The sequence below is a fragment of the Pteropus vampyrus genome, unplaced genomic scaffold, assembly GCF_000151845.1.
Source record: "Pteropus vampyrus isolate Shadow unplaced genomic scaffold, Pvam_2.0 Scaffold161, whole genome shotgun sequence".
NCBI classification, from domain to species: domain Eukaryota; kingdom Metazoa; phylum Chordata; class Mammalia; order Chiroptera; family Pteropodidae; genus Pteropus; species Pteropus vampyrus.
This window is the reverse complement of record NW_011888942.1, coordinates 1,310,544-1,325,730: the sequence shown is the minus strand read 5'-3', so window position 1 is coordinate 1,325,730 and position 15,187 is coordinate 1,310,544.

Sequence of the window (15,187 nt, the reverse complement as noted above, 5' to 3'; positions counted from 1 at the left end):
ACATATATCTCCAATCAAATCATTATGTTGGACACCTTAAGGTTATACAGTGTTGTATGTCAATTATATCATAATAAAACAAACAAAAAAACCCATTCAATTCAGAGTATGAGGTACTTGCCCATTATTAGATGGTCATGAGGTTCTTTCATCTACCTTTTTCCTTACGCTGTTAAATGGTTTACATAAGATTCTTATGTTGATAATGATAAAAATTTGTTTTTCTAACCAAATGCTAAAGTTTGTTGTCTGAAGTACATATAAGGTCGTGATGCAAAGTATCATAACTCTGTGCTTCTACTCAATCTGGAAAGTTATTATTATAATATTTTGTCATTTTAGTTATTATTCCAAAGCATGTAAGTTTGAGACAACCCCAAGTTTTGATAGATTCCCTGTCCCTCATGATAAAATGAAGGCTATATTACTTAGGTTAAAATAAAATACCAGAGTACATTAATAAAAAATTTTTTAGCACCAGAAGTTACTCTTTTAATAAGTCACAAACCTGAGATTAAAAACAAAATTCTGTTTGATGTCAGAATCTTCTTGATATACTAAATAGCCCTGACAGTTTTCTGGTTACATAAAATAAAGATGTATGCTTTGAATTTTGAAGTTTCTAAAATACAGCTTATCAACTTTTCCTGTTGAAGTTCTATAATCATTTGCAGCTGTATGTTTGCTTTGAGATTTGGATTCAAATACTTTCTAAAATTTTGTATCAGCTTTTTTATGTTCCTCCTTAACATAAAGGTAAATAAGGAGTACTACTTGGGGCAGAATGACTTGTACAAGGACAGAATTCATTTGATGTTAGGAACTAAGACATAAAAACAATTTAGTAAGAAAAGTACAAATTGGAAAAAACATTTTTCCTTTTATGTTTCTGAAGATAAAAATATTTTTGGACACTATTAACCCTGGCATCTTCCAGGTAGGAGTTTGAGAGCAGTAGATAATTTAGGGACATTATTCCTTTGTGATTAGAATAATTACATATAGATATAATTTACTCATTAACTTACTTTTTCAATGTAAAGGTAATGAGTCATTTTTACCAGATCCTCATAATTGTTATATGTAGTCATTCAGATCTCTGGAACCCGAACATTTACAAATTAAGAAAATAACCTGATGACATATTCTAATATTTCTAACTTCCTTTTTAAAACTTAATGATATTCCACCAACATTGGTGTTCTGTAATGTCTTTCTCTCTTTGACTAAACAAAGTGCCTAGCAAATTGTCTTGAAAACTTAGATTCCTGAGTCATATTTCATGTGATTCATTCACTTAACAAATAAATGCTTTTTGATCACTTTATATATAATGTGCTTGGTGAGGAGTCTACAGATGCATTTATATCCTTGCTTCAATGCCATTTTCTACAAATTGGGGTAAAAACATTTTCTTCTTTAGTGTCTTCTTGGTTCACACATATTTTTAACTACTACACTATAGTGCTTTTGACATGGTGAAGGTATGATTTCATAAATGAAAGCTAAATGAATGAACATTTCTTTCCTAGAGTTAAAATGTGGTTGAAACAGAATTTATCATCTCATTTTAAGGGCCATGCACTTAAAATGGTTCTCCTTAAGTCACTGGAAGTTTTACCTGTGATCTTAGAAATGTTCAACTCTCCCAGGGCCTTCTAATCCCATCTGCCTGTAAGTAACTCTCTTAGGCAGTCCTTAGAAAACAGCGTAGAATATTTTCATAATGACAATAGTTTTAGAATGCTTCATCAAGCAGAGGTACAGCTTCACATGGATTTGGGGAGTTAAAGTGTATTGAAAAAAAATTTACCACTTATCTTACCAGGTGGCCATTGCTCCAGCAGGAATTAGAAGAGGCCTTTGGGGGAAGCAGAAACTGATGGATTAAGTTCATCTGAAATCACTTGTGGTTGCAGAAGACATTCTTCTAAAATAATCAGGATATTAGCAATAGTGTTCTGGAGACATTCCAGTTCTGTAATTATTTTTGCCTATCTACTTTCCTCCCTGAAGTTTCAACGGAATTATTTTTCTTTGCCTTCCTGGAAAGAAAATAAAAAAAGCTAATAAAGCCATGTCCAGTTAAAGCAACATTATCATAATTTATATTCCTTATAAAAAATGTTATCATGTGCTTAAAATGTATCTTTACTTATATACAAATGCAAATATTCCAACCCAGATAAAGTACATGTGGGCATCTGAAAAATTTAGAAATGTTCTTTTTACAATATAATATCATCGGATAACACAATTTTAACTTCATTTTCTTCAGATAACAAGTCTTTATTTTAAATAGATTATTATTTTTAACTAGCAACTCATGACTCTGAGGTCTCTGGATTGACATGTACTTTAGAATTGTTTACCAGTGTCTTTAAAAATTTTCTTGATGCTAGTGACAAAGTTGCAACAGTCTAAAGGTGAATTAAGAAATTTTGAAAATTGCTGCAATATGGTCAATTCATTTTATTCCTCAATATGAAAAGAACTCCAAGATTTCAAAGAGAGCTTTGATATTGCCCTGGCTTATTCTTCTGAGGAATTGAGAACTTTTCTTAATAGTGAAATTATAAAGATAAAGACAGTAAAAAAAAGTTCAAGATTTAATTTTTTTTTATATTTTGAGTTATCAATTTATAAGGTGGAAAACTACTTTAGCAATTAAAGTTCTGTTTACTATAATATAGTATGTATATATTATTTTTATTAACCTCTTGCTATGTGACATCAATAAAAACAAAGAAAGATTTCTATCACAATAACATTTTGCAAAAACTTATTTTTTCCTCATGTTAAGAGAAATGTGAGCATCAACAGAAGTGTTGTTGTTCTGCTACCACCTTATTCGTATTGTGCTTGCTATTCCGAAAAATATATTTCTTGCTACCAATCTTCTCAGCAATGTGACAAGTGTACCCTAGAAATCATAAGTTAGAGAATGATTTGGGAAGTGCTGTAACAGGATTGCCTGAAGATGATTTTAAGAGAAAAGGTCGTAGCTACAGAAGAGTGGCTTTGGACTAGAGACAGTGTCAATCACTGTTGGGTTAATAATTAAGAATGTTTGGAGGCTGAAATAAACGCCATTACCATTCTTCCACCAGTGTTAGTACCATAACCAGAGAGTACAAAGGGGATGCTTACTTTTTACAGCATCTTTCTCATAGGATGCTTCAGATATTCTGTGAAAAAGCAATAGTTTTCTATGAAGTTTAATAAACGCAGATGAATGAAAGATGGATTCTAGAATTAACATGCCATAGGCCGATGAGAGTGATACCTTACTCTCCAGAGCAAAGATATTTTAATCAGTTCTTTCTCTGGTAGATTATTTTGTTGCATCCTAGATTAAAATTTTGTTCCTAAAGAAGACTCAATAGCATTATCTCTTCATTAGTCTCTTTCACGTAGAACTTGAAATAGGAAGTAAAATTATTTCAAGATAACTGCTATATTTACTCACCTTGACAATGTCCATTCTTCCATTTGCTCAGGCATTCCTAAATTGTTTCTGAGCTAGAGTTTTTGAGTCTTCGATATATCTATTTGTTAACAGGCTCAATGACTCTGTACATCCATGCTTTCAAATATTTGATACCATAGACTTTAATATTTAGGGTCCTAATATGTATCTTAATATCTAAAGCTGTCATTTTCAAATATGGATATTAAGACCCTTGCTAAAATGATTTGGCCATATTCACAGAGCTAGATAGAGTCTGTCAAATCACATTAAGCAAATCTCAGAATTTTAAGGTAAAATAAACTTCATTAAGATGGTGGTGTGGGAGATGAAACAATATTAACATTATGGCAGAATATCAAAACACATTAGGTTTACATTATATGTTAATAGTTTATATATACATACATCACATAAAGTAAAATATGCCAGTAGTAATAGCTTGCTCATTTATTTCTTCAGAAATGAGGCCTATTTTACTAAGTGAAGTTTAAAGATACAGATGAATATAATATAAAATATACTGGTCAGGGCCCACCTGCTTAACTTTACCTACTATAGATAGTTGAGTTGAAGCTTAACTTTACCTACCATAGATAGTTGAGTTTTAAATCTCTTAACTTCCTTGAAGCTCAGGAGAGACTTGAAGTTCTTTCCAGCTCTGAGATATTATAACTCTCTAGAGACAAAATATTCATTTACTTAAAATACATATACAATTTAGATACAGTGCCAATTTAATGCATTTATTGTATCAATAAATACTTCATGCTTTTTTCAGAGTTATTTAAATAAGTGCCTTCTTATGTTTATATTTTACATTGTACTTTGCATGTACCTGGGGTATTAGATGCATATTATGTACAGTTGATCTTTACTCACCAATTAAGTTTTAAAAATTAATAACATACTTCTACTTAAATTTATATGGAAATTCAAAGGATGTAGAATAACTAAAACATTTGTAAGAGATGAACAAAGTAGAAGGACTAACACTATCCGATTTCAAGACTTATTATAATGGTACAGTAATTCAGGCAGTATGCAATTGTCATACAGACTAATAAATAGATCAGTGGAACAAAACAAAATAAAGATTTCAGATTCATTCTCACATATATATGAGAACATTATTTTTGACAAATACAAAAGTTTAAATGTACTTCAATAGCTGGAACAAGTGATATTCATACATGTGATATTCATATATATAAAACTTAGATTCATATTTCATACCATGTACAAAAATTAAGTCAAATCATGAATCAAAATGTAAAAACTACAACTATACAACTTCCAGGAAAAAGCATAGGGAAAAAAACCTTTGTGACCTTGGGTTATACAAACATTTTTAAAGATATGATACCAAAAGCAAAGTCCATAAAATAACAAATTCATTAATTAAACTTTATTAAAATTTTTTAAAAATTATCTTTGAAAAATGCTGTAAAGAGAATCAATAAACAAGTTATAGACCTGGAAGAAGATATTATAAATCATATTTATGATAAAGGACTTATATTCAGAACTCTCAAAATAACCCAATTCAAAACAAATGGACAAAAGTTTTGAAGAAACCATTTACCGAAAAAGATATTCCAAGAGTTACTAAGCATATGAAAAAATACTCAACATTCACAGTTATTAGAAAATGAACATTGCAATCATAAAAAGATATTTCACATATAGAATGGCAAAAGACTTGAAGAAACTTATCCTTCTAAATGTCGTTGAGGATAAGGAGGAATTCTCATACACTGAGGTCAGGGATTGAAATGGTACAGCCATTTTGGAAAAGGTTTGTGGGTTTTTTTTTTTAAGAGTTAAACATGTACCTTCCATGTAACCTAGACATTACACTCCTAGTGTTCACCCAAGATAAATGGAAACATAGTCATAGTAAGACTTGCACATAAATAATTGTAACAGTTTTACTTGTCATAGCAAGATCCTGGATGTAACCCAAATATTAATCAATGAATGTTTAAATAAACTGGTATTATCTATAAAACTGAATACTATTCAACAATAAAAATGAAAGAATTATTGGTATATATCATGACATGGATGAATTTTAAAATAAGTACCCTCGGCGAGTCAAGTCAACAATACAATGAATAAAATAAGTATCCTCGGCGAATCGAGTCAACAATATTTGTATAAAATAATAGAAGTAGAAATACAAATGAATCTATAGTCTGTAGAAAGCCAATGAGTGGTTTCTCTGGGGATGGGGAAAGAGAGCTGGTCATAGATGGAAAGAAGAAAGTGACTATAAAGAAACATGTAGAAACTTTGAGAATGGCAAATATGTTTATCATAATTGTGAAAATTATTTTCTGGTTATATACTATGTCAAAACCTACACAACTATATATGTGTCTGCAATTATACCTCAATAATGTTTACAAATGGTATGTGAGAAAGATTCAAACAATTTCTGTATGCAAGGTCCTTGCAATAGTATTAGTGAAAAATATTCACTGGTTAAAAAACTAGAGAAAATAGTAAGTGTTATATAAAAACAAACACACACACACATTATATATGTATATGAAAATCAGTAAGGCAAAATTAATTTAAAAATTTGGGCCAAGCCTTAAAGAATAATGTAAATATAGGATAAAATGGAGACAGAATGGGAGTGAAAGACATAAAGTAGAAACAAACATATTTAGCACTATGGTTTATTGTGAATTTAAAAGAAGCAAAGCAATTTCATTAACCTCTTATTTGTTTTATTGTAATTTGGTTGGTGAATATTGTTAACTACAGCCCACATAAGGTCAAATAATATTGCTTATAGTCTCTAGTGTTCCAGCAGTTTTAATTGCACATTGGAAAACAAATATGTTTGCTCTTCACAGTGTGTGTAGTTTTTAAATTGAGGAAAACATCTGGGATATCATGAAATGAGAAGCATAACTACAAAAAAATCAGCTGCAATTTTTTATTATCATAAGGCTGAATGACTTTCAAAAGAGCAGGGGATCTGTGTTTATGTGGACACTGACATTAAAATGTTTTAGGTATATTACAGCATCACTAACACTGACAATTTGCCTTACTGAAAGAATACATATATTGTATATTGTGAAAAAGATTACTGAGGAAGAAAGTAAGAATGATCAGAGGTCAGTTGGTAAACTTCCATTTACTTCTGCTAGTGAATGTTTCATTCTAGTTGTGGCAACTAAAGGTTAAAAATGAAAAGGTTTTCCAGGTTTATATTTATATTATATTAGAGTTATTATATTATACCACCTAAAATATTCTCTTGGAAGTGTTTGTCTGGGCTTTTTCCTCCCAGCCCTCTTTGCCTGTTTAATTCCTATACTTCTTTAGTACTCAACAGAATCATTTTCTCTTCTTAAAACAGTCCCAAATCCCCAGGCTGACTGTAATTCTTTTGTTTTTTAAATGTTATCTCATAATTACCACTTGATAGCATTTAGTTCACTATAGTGATTATCCGTTATCTCTTCTGTCTCTCCCATTGGGCCAGCACAGACCAGTAACCATGAATCCCTCACCTGTATTCCTGTACATGTATAAAAACTCCTAAACATATTTATGGGGTACAATGCCTTTTTTCCCCTGAAACCTCACGGAAAAAGAAAATTTAAATTATTATATAGCATACCAAATTATTAGAAAATGTCAACCAGTTACATTGAAGAATTTATGGAAATTAAAGAGCTCTTTTGTTCAAATCAACAACAAAACTAAATGCAGCCATATAAATCAGCAAGCTACTGAAGAAATGGATATAGATTTAACCAAGATAACCCCAGGCAACTCCCAGAAGCCATTAGCTGGAGTCTGCAACATGGTGTTCTAAACTCATTGGGCAAATCCTCTGTCTTCCATGCAAAAACAGCTGTATTTGTGGTTTGCCCACAGATTAAGAATAGATAGTGAGACCAGCTCTCTAAGCAAAATAAAGAATTTGTGTATGGAGTTCTCTAGAAAGTATGATAGAGCTACAAAGAAAAGCAAGATGGCATTTTGGGTCGCTTTAGTCTATCGTACATGATATGTACGAACTGAAATACATCCTACCCACTTATGACCAGGGCTTTGCAATTTGCTGCAAATTTCCTACCAGAGAAACAGTGATTTTTATTTAAAAAAATAATAAACAAACAAACAAAAAACATTAAAGGCACCAGTGGAAAGAAATAGATAATTTCCTTCATGGAATTTACATTCTAGTGAAAGAAAACTGAAGTTATCAGATGGTGATAAGTTTAAAGAAGAAAAATATGATAGGTAATGGGAGGGGAGAAAGACGGTGTATTTTCAATTGTGTTCTTGGGAAAGATATTTATGATAAAATCATATTTAACATTGACTTGAAGACAAAGCATTTGTGAACCATGAGCAAAAAGGTTTCCTGGAAGAAAGAACATCAAATGTAAACCTTGTGACAAAAATTTTGTTCTTGGCATTTTCAAAGAATAAGGGGTTGAAGCGAGCAATGGAGAATGAAGGTGAGAGCTAAGTCAATGAGGCCACTTGGGAAGGACTAGGTAAGAACCTTCTGGCTGCTGGCCTTGAGATTCTATGGTGGTAGGGAAAGTGGAAGCAAGGAGAGCAATCAGATGGTTATTGTAATAATCCTTTTGAAATATGGTAGTCAGATTCTGGATATATTTTGAAAGTAGAGCTGAAAGAATTGGATGTGAAGTGTGAAAGAAAGCTGGTAAAAATTCATGTTATTTGCCTGCCATTCCTTGAGGTACATTTCTAGCTACATACTTAACGATTTGACTGCCTTGGATGAAAGGAGGGATAAGAAGGTAGGGGCAAGGACACAACAATAAGGATAACTAACATTTATTGCACATGCACTTTATGCTAGCAAATTTCTAAATGCCTATTATATGTTATAATATTAGATATTCATAGTAATGTCTGAGATAGAAACTATTAATATCCACAGCTTCAGAAAAAGAAACTTAACCTTTGAGATTATATATCCAAGCCCTAAAATAGTATATCTAATAATTGGAGGCAGATGATGACATCAGGTCACCTGACTTCAGGTCCTAAACCCTCAAACAAAATAACATCAATGGACCACCTACTTTGTCATAAAAGGTTACCTACCAGGCACTTTACAAAGATCCTCCTGTTTAAACACTTCTATGGGTAACCATGAGGAAACCAATATTTATCAAAAATCACAGAAGCTTCAAACATTGATTACATTTCTGGTTTAAGGCAATATATAAGATATTAACTGAGCTGTTGTTAAAAAAGGGGAGAATTTATATTTGGAAGTTTCAGTAAATGCCAGATTAATACATATTTATTGGATTTTAGGAGTTCTTATAATCTTTAATAGTTTCATGAATATTGTTATTAATTCAAAAGGAATTTTAGCATGAAAAGTTTTTCAGACTTATTTGATGGGGCTCTTATGTTTAGAAATTCTGGTATAAAGTATTTTCTGTCACACATTTTGAAACATATACTGTAAAAATAATGTCTGTTCCCAGCAACCAAATAAACCAAATCCCTAGGGAATTTTGATGTCTCTTGAAAGAAAATTCATAGAATTGTGAATGGCTTCACAGGGATTCTGTAGAAGAATTTCACCCACATCATTGTCCTTGGAAAGAAATAGGAAACACTTCATACTGACAAATAGTAGAGAGGGAAAAGAAACCCGCTATAATCCCCACTATTGTAGCCAATAGACAACATGATCAAATGTACCACAGCACTTCCTATATGAGATAAATTCTAGACATGTTCACTGATTCATCAGTCTTGTTATTCAGGAAGTGGACCACTCACTACAAGTATATATCTTCATTGTTTGTATGGACTCAAATTTTCCTTGAAAACTCTCTTGAACTCTGAAAGATGAGTCAATTATTAATAGAAATTGAGATAATGATATCTTTGCAAACTGTCATTTTGATTCCATAAGTCACAATAGACAAATGAACATTTACACAAATTTTTTGGGTTAGTATCTGTTTCTGAGATAGGAAGAATTCTACAGGCAAATGAATGAGATCTAAAACTATTCAGCTGCTAAAACAAGATGCTTATTTACATCTAAGATTAACTGATGATATTAAAAACTGCCACAAAATATATCAGGCTTTGCTACTTACTTGTTATATGACATTAGACAGGTGACTAATAATAATAGTGTTTATCGTATAGGGCTTTTATTAAGATGATTAGTGATGATGATGTGATGATGGTGGAAGAGTAGTAGGATGAGAAAAGAATAAAAAGGAGGAGGAGAAGGAGGAAAAAGAAAAACAATAACAACTACTACACTTAGAATAGTCCATGATATATTGTAAGAGATATGAACATTAGTTAAAAAATCATAATAAATTAATATATAATACTATACTATATTTAGACAAAGTATAAATATTTAAACTATCGTCTTCTAGATATCCTTTTTAAAATCTATAAACCTCTAAAAGATGAAGGAAACATTGGCATGTTATTGATCTTTCACAAATGAGGAAGATATAATTCATTGAATAACTTTTCTAATAACAATTTTCTGCGAGCAAAGCACAAGTAGATGCTGTGAGAGAAGTGAATAACTTTGGATGATGTCTCTGCTTGAAACTTGCTCCTACATATAGCCATTAACTGAGATTTTTAAATAGTTGTTCCAGAATTCACAAAAAATCTCTGCATTTGAAATATTTATGTAACTATTTATCTGAATTAGATATTCTTTGATGTAATAGCCCTTACCAAGTTTGTGTACAATTTAGAAAAAATGCACTGCACATTTCTACTTAAAAATAGAATACAATGTTAGTATACAGGAATGATAAAATTGCTCACTAGTTGATGTGCTGCTTATGCCCTGAATCTGACAGAAAGGCAGAAATAAAAAAGGTTAGTTTTGAATATGATGGCTTGAGATTTGATTATGAAACTAGCAGTGCCCTGGAATTGGATTATATAAAGGCACTTTTAAACGATACATAATCTGGAACCCCTTTCAGGTATAAGCTAGAAATGCAATCAGCAGTTCTGTCACACACATATGTCCTGATACCTGGTGGCAAGGTGAATGCATGAAAACAGGTCCTGACTGATTCTTATATGCTTTCGATTCCCTCTATTTTGACACAAAGAAATACAATTTCTGTGTTTAGAAGTATATCAAATTAAAAAATAAACTAGTGCTATGAATAAATTGGTTTTAATTCATAAATTTATTTCTTTTTATGTCTGAGAAGATAATTAATTTAAGATATCACATTAAATATATGATAATAATAGACTAGCTCGGAAACTGAAATTAGACAAAATTCTGTTTGAAAAATAGTGTATCTGTAGTTTTTTAGTACATAATATTCCAAAATGCTTTCAAAATTTTCTCAAACTTTATGAATATAATTCACTTTAGATAAATAGATAGATAGATAGATAGACAGACATACACACACACACACAATCAGCTGACTGACTTTCATTAATGGTGATGCTTTCCACTCTTCCCATGTGTTTTGTTTTTGTTTTTTTTAAGAATCATAAACTGAACACAACTAAGTATACCTAATTCTTCATGACACAGCAGCTTATAGCTGTATTTTTATCTAAACCTCCAAGTATTATTTTTTTAAATATGGAATCCTAGGAGCCTTACAAACTGTGAAATGACCTATTTATGGGTTGTGATGAAGTAGAGGGTCATGAGATCAAGTTAGAGGGATAGGCAACTATTTTTTAAAAAATAAAATAGAACAGGATCAAACAAAATAGCAAAAGTCAGAGTGTATAGCATATATAAGTTGAGACGTTGTCTCATGAACATTTTGTTTCCTTTATTGGCATAGGTGTGTTCATATACACAAAGTTGTCAAACCATATTTATATTATGCATAGCTATTTAAAAAACCTAAAAGCAACAAACAAACAGGACAAACAGACTCATGGATATGGACAATAGACTAGTGGTTAGCAGAGGGTAGCGGGGGTAGGAAGGTGGAGTAAAAGGGATCAAATATGTTTTGACAGAAAGAAATCTAACTCTAGGAGGTGAACACACAATGTAAATATATATATGCCTTACTGTTGAATTGTACACTTGAAACACTGGATTTTGTTAACCAATGTCACCGTAATAAATATAAATAAATAAAAATGTAACAAACAAACGAATAAATAAATAAAATTTTAATAATCATTGTGCGAGAATTTATGATTCTACTTCACAGGTTTTATGTGTCCTAAAAATAGGTTTTAAAATTCTCTATTTATGCACCTTATTTGGTTAAAAGTATAACGGCTTTCATTAATACTTATAAAAAATATATTTAAAAAAAAAACTCAAGACATGCTAATTCTAAAGCAATTATTATATTTGTAGTTTTTGAATATAATTTAAAACAAAAATAGCAAATATAATAATCTATATTTATATGTCTCTTTTTTACAAATAGATATACTATGACTAATTACTTATATATTCTCAATCTGAATTTAAGTTCTAACTGGATTATATACAAAATTTTTTTATGATCTTAAAAATGAAAGTATATTTAGATCTAGAAAGGTATGAGTAAAGTATATATTTCAGTTTTCCCAAAATATTTCTTCATAAAACAACCGTATTTCATGAGTAAAATGATGATGTGATGATGTAGATAAAATGTATCTAGATAACATATTTCTAAGAATATGATAATAGACATATAATATACCAAGTACATAATGAGAATGGGGGCCCATGGAGGGATATAGGTAATGGAAAGAAAGATGAAAGATTATTAAAGATTTAATAATGTCCTAAATCCACTAAGTGGGGTCTTTAATTTTAATGTAGCTCTGACTCCAAATTTACTCCTGTCATACTGTACAGAATAATATAAGAGGAAGCAAGAATTCTCAATTCTATGAAGAAACAACAATAACAACAACAATAAATCTAACTCTAAACCTAAAGGAACTAGAAAAAAAAAAGAGCAAACAAAACCCAAAGGAAACAGAAGGAAGTAAATAGTTAAGAACAGAGTGGAAATAAATGAAATAGAAATTTAAAAAATAGAAAAGATCAATAAAATTAAGAGCTGGTTCTTTAAAAAGATGAATAAAATAGACAACATTTAGCCATACTCATCAAGAAAAGAGAGAGTTCAAATAAACAAAATCATAAATGAAAGAGAAGTTATAACCAATAGTACAAAAATACAAAAAAAAGTAAATTTCTATAAGCATATAACCTTTAACACTGAACTAGAAAGAATAAAGAAATCTAAATAGATCAATTACTAGCAATGAAATTGAAGCAGTGCTCAAAAAACTCCAAATAAAAGTTCAGAATCAGATGGCTTCACAGATAAATTCTACCAAACTTCCAAAGAATTAATACCTATATTTCTTAAACTATTTCAAAAAATAAATAAATAAAGAGGAAGAAGCACTTCCAAACTCATTTTATGAAGCCAGCATTGCCCTGATATTAAAACCAGATAAAGACATTACAAAAAATAAAATAAAATTATAGGCCAATATGCTTAATGAACAATAGATGTAAAAATTCTCAACAAAATATTAGCAAACCTGATTCAAGAATACATTAAAAATTTTATGCACTGTGACCAAATGGGATGTAACCCAGGGATTCAAGGATGGCTCAATACCCTTAAATCAATGAATGCAATATATCGCATTAATAAAACAAAGGATAAAAAATAAACAATCATCTAAATAGATGCAGAAAATAATATTTGACAAAATTCAACATCTGTTTGATAAAAACTCTCAACAAAGTGAGAATAGAAGTTGGATTGTACAAAACAGGCAGCTTGTACAAGGGAAATTACATTCTTTAGCTCACTCAATTTATTTGTAGCTTGAGCGGTCAACATCGATGGAAAAACAGATAACATGTATATTATAATAGCATATATAGCAAAGATCAGATCTTAGTTAGGGAATCAAAATCTGGAGGAGCAGTGGATGCTGGGATCTACTTCCCAGATCTCCATTCAAGTTTTAAAGGTTTATTTCTTCAACTACTGTGAGTACCGCTGTTTGATGACTCTCAACTGTCAGCTCTCTCTGGAAGTTGCTCTGGGTTGTAGAGACTCTTACTTCTAGTTGGGCAGCCTGCACTTAATGACTGCTAGCTTCCATAGCATAAAGTCCATGTGTTCCTTATTGTCATACAGAATAATCTATAGGGTCCACTTGGCTTCAGAAATGTCTTTTCCAATATTTGGTCACCTGAGACTTTGTTGAGACTACATTGCAGCCTGATCTTTTTCTCTGTCCAACCCTGCTGGCCTCTTTCCCTCCTCTTCTACAGTGATAATCTCCAAAATCTCCCAAAATTCCTACAACGTATGCTTCACCTCATGGTCTGTTTTCTAGGAAACCTAAGTTTCAAGAAGATCTACAATAATCTCAATCCACTGTCAGCTACCAAAAGATTCATAGGGATTGAATGAGCAAACCGAATTGGTCAAATGGTCACACTCATTCAAAGATTTTTAAAAATGTAGATGTGGGACAGCAAGTACTCAAAAAAAAGGAAAATGATAAGTCCTTGATACTAATCAAGTCTGTTCAGATGAGGCCACCTGTGATAGGAAAAAAAAAAAAAGAAAATCTCCCTAAGATGTTCATATCCTAATTCTCAGAACCTATGAGTATGAGTATCACTATACACAACAAGAGAGACTTTGATGAAATGATTAAGGTTAAGGAACTCGAGATGGTTTAATGTATGAGACCTAATAATAAAGATCCTTAAAAACAGAAAAACCTTCTCAGCCATGGGCAGAAAAGAAGATGTGAGTATGGTGAAAAATATGCAGTATTGCTGGACTTAGGTTGAAGGAAGGGGTCCAGGAAAGGCAAGGAAACAGATTCTACCCTAGAGTGTCCATAAAGAAACACAGTTGTGCTAGCACATTAATTTTAGCACAATAAGACCTCTGTTGCAATTCTAACCTACAGAGCTATTTAAGATAATAAATTTGCATTGCTTAAACCACTATATTTATTTTTTGTAATTTATTATAGATGCACTATTAAGTCAATACATATCTGGGGTGAGGTGGTGCTGTAACAAATATCTAAAAAAACTGTGAAACTGGCTTTGAAATTGGGCAATGGGCAGAGGCTGGAAGAATTTTGAGGAGCATGATAGAAAAAGGCTAGGTTTTCCTGAACTATTAGTAGTAATATTGATGTTAACTGCTCTTAATGAGGACTCGGAAAAAAGCTAGGATCAGGACTGAAGAAATACAAATTGCCTTAAGAATCCCAAATCATTGTGAAAAGACCATTATTAAAAATATGGACATTAAAGGAACAGCTAGTGAAAGCTGAGAAATAAATGAGGAACATGTTATTGGAAACCAGAAGAAAGAATCTTTGCTAGACAGTGGCAGAATGATTGGAGACATGTCCTTCAGTTAAATGGATAGCAGAACTGGAAAATGGGAAAATTGTACATTGAATTGGGGAGATTTCTAAGCAGAATATTGAAGATGTGGCCTGGTTTCTTCTTGCCACTTATAGCAAAATGTCAGAGTAAAGAGGTGAATTAGGGAGGAACCATTAAACAAACAAACAAAAAGCATCCCCCGCTCCCCCCCAAAAAAGTGTACTGGATAGTTTTGGAAATTCTCAGCCTCTTCAGATTGACCAAAAAAAAAACAAAAAAACAAAAAAAACCCCAAAAAACTCTAAAATTAAGAGAGTCACTGC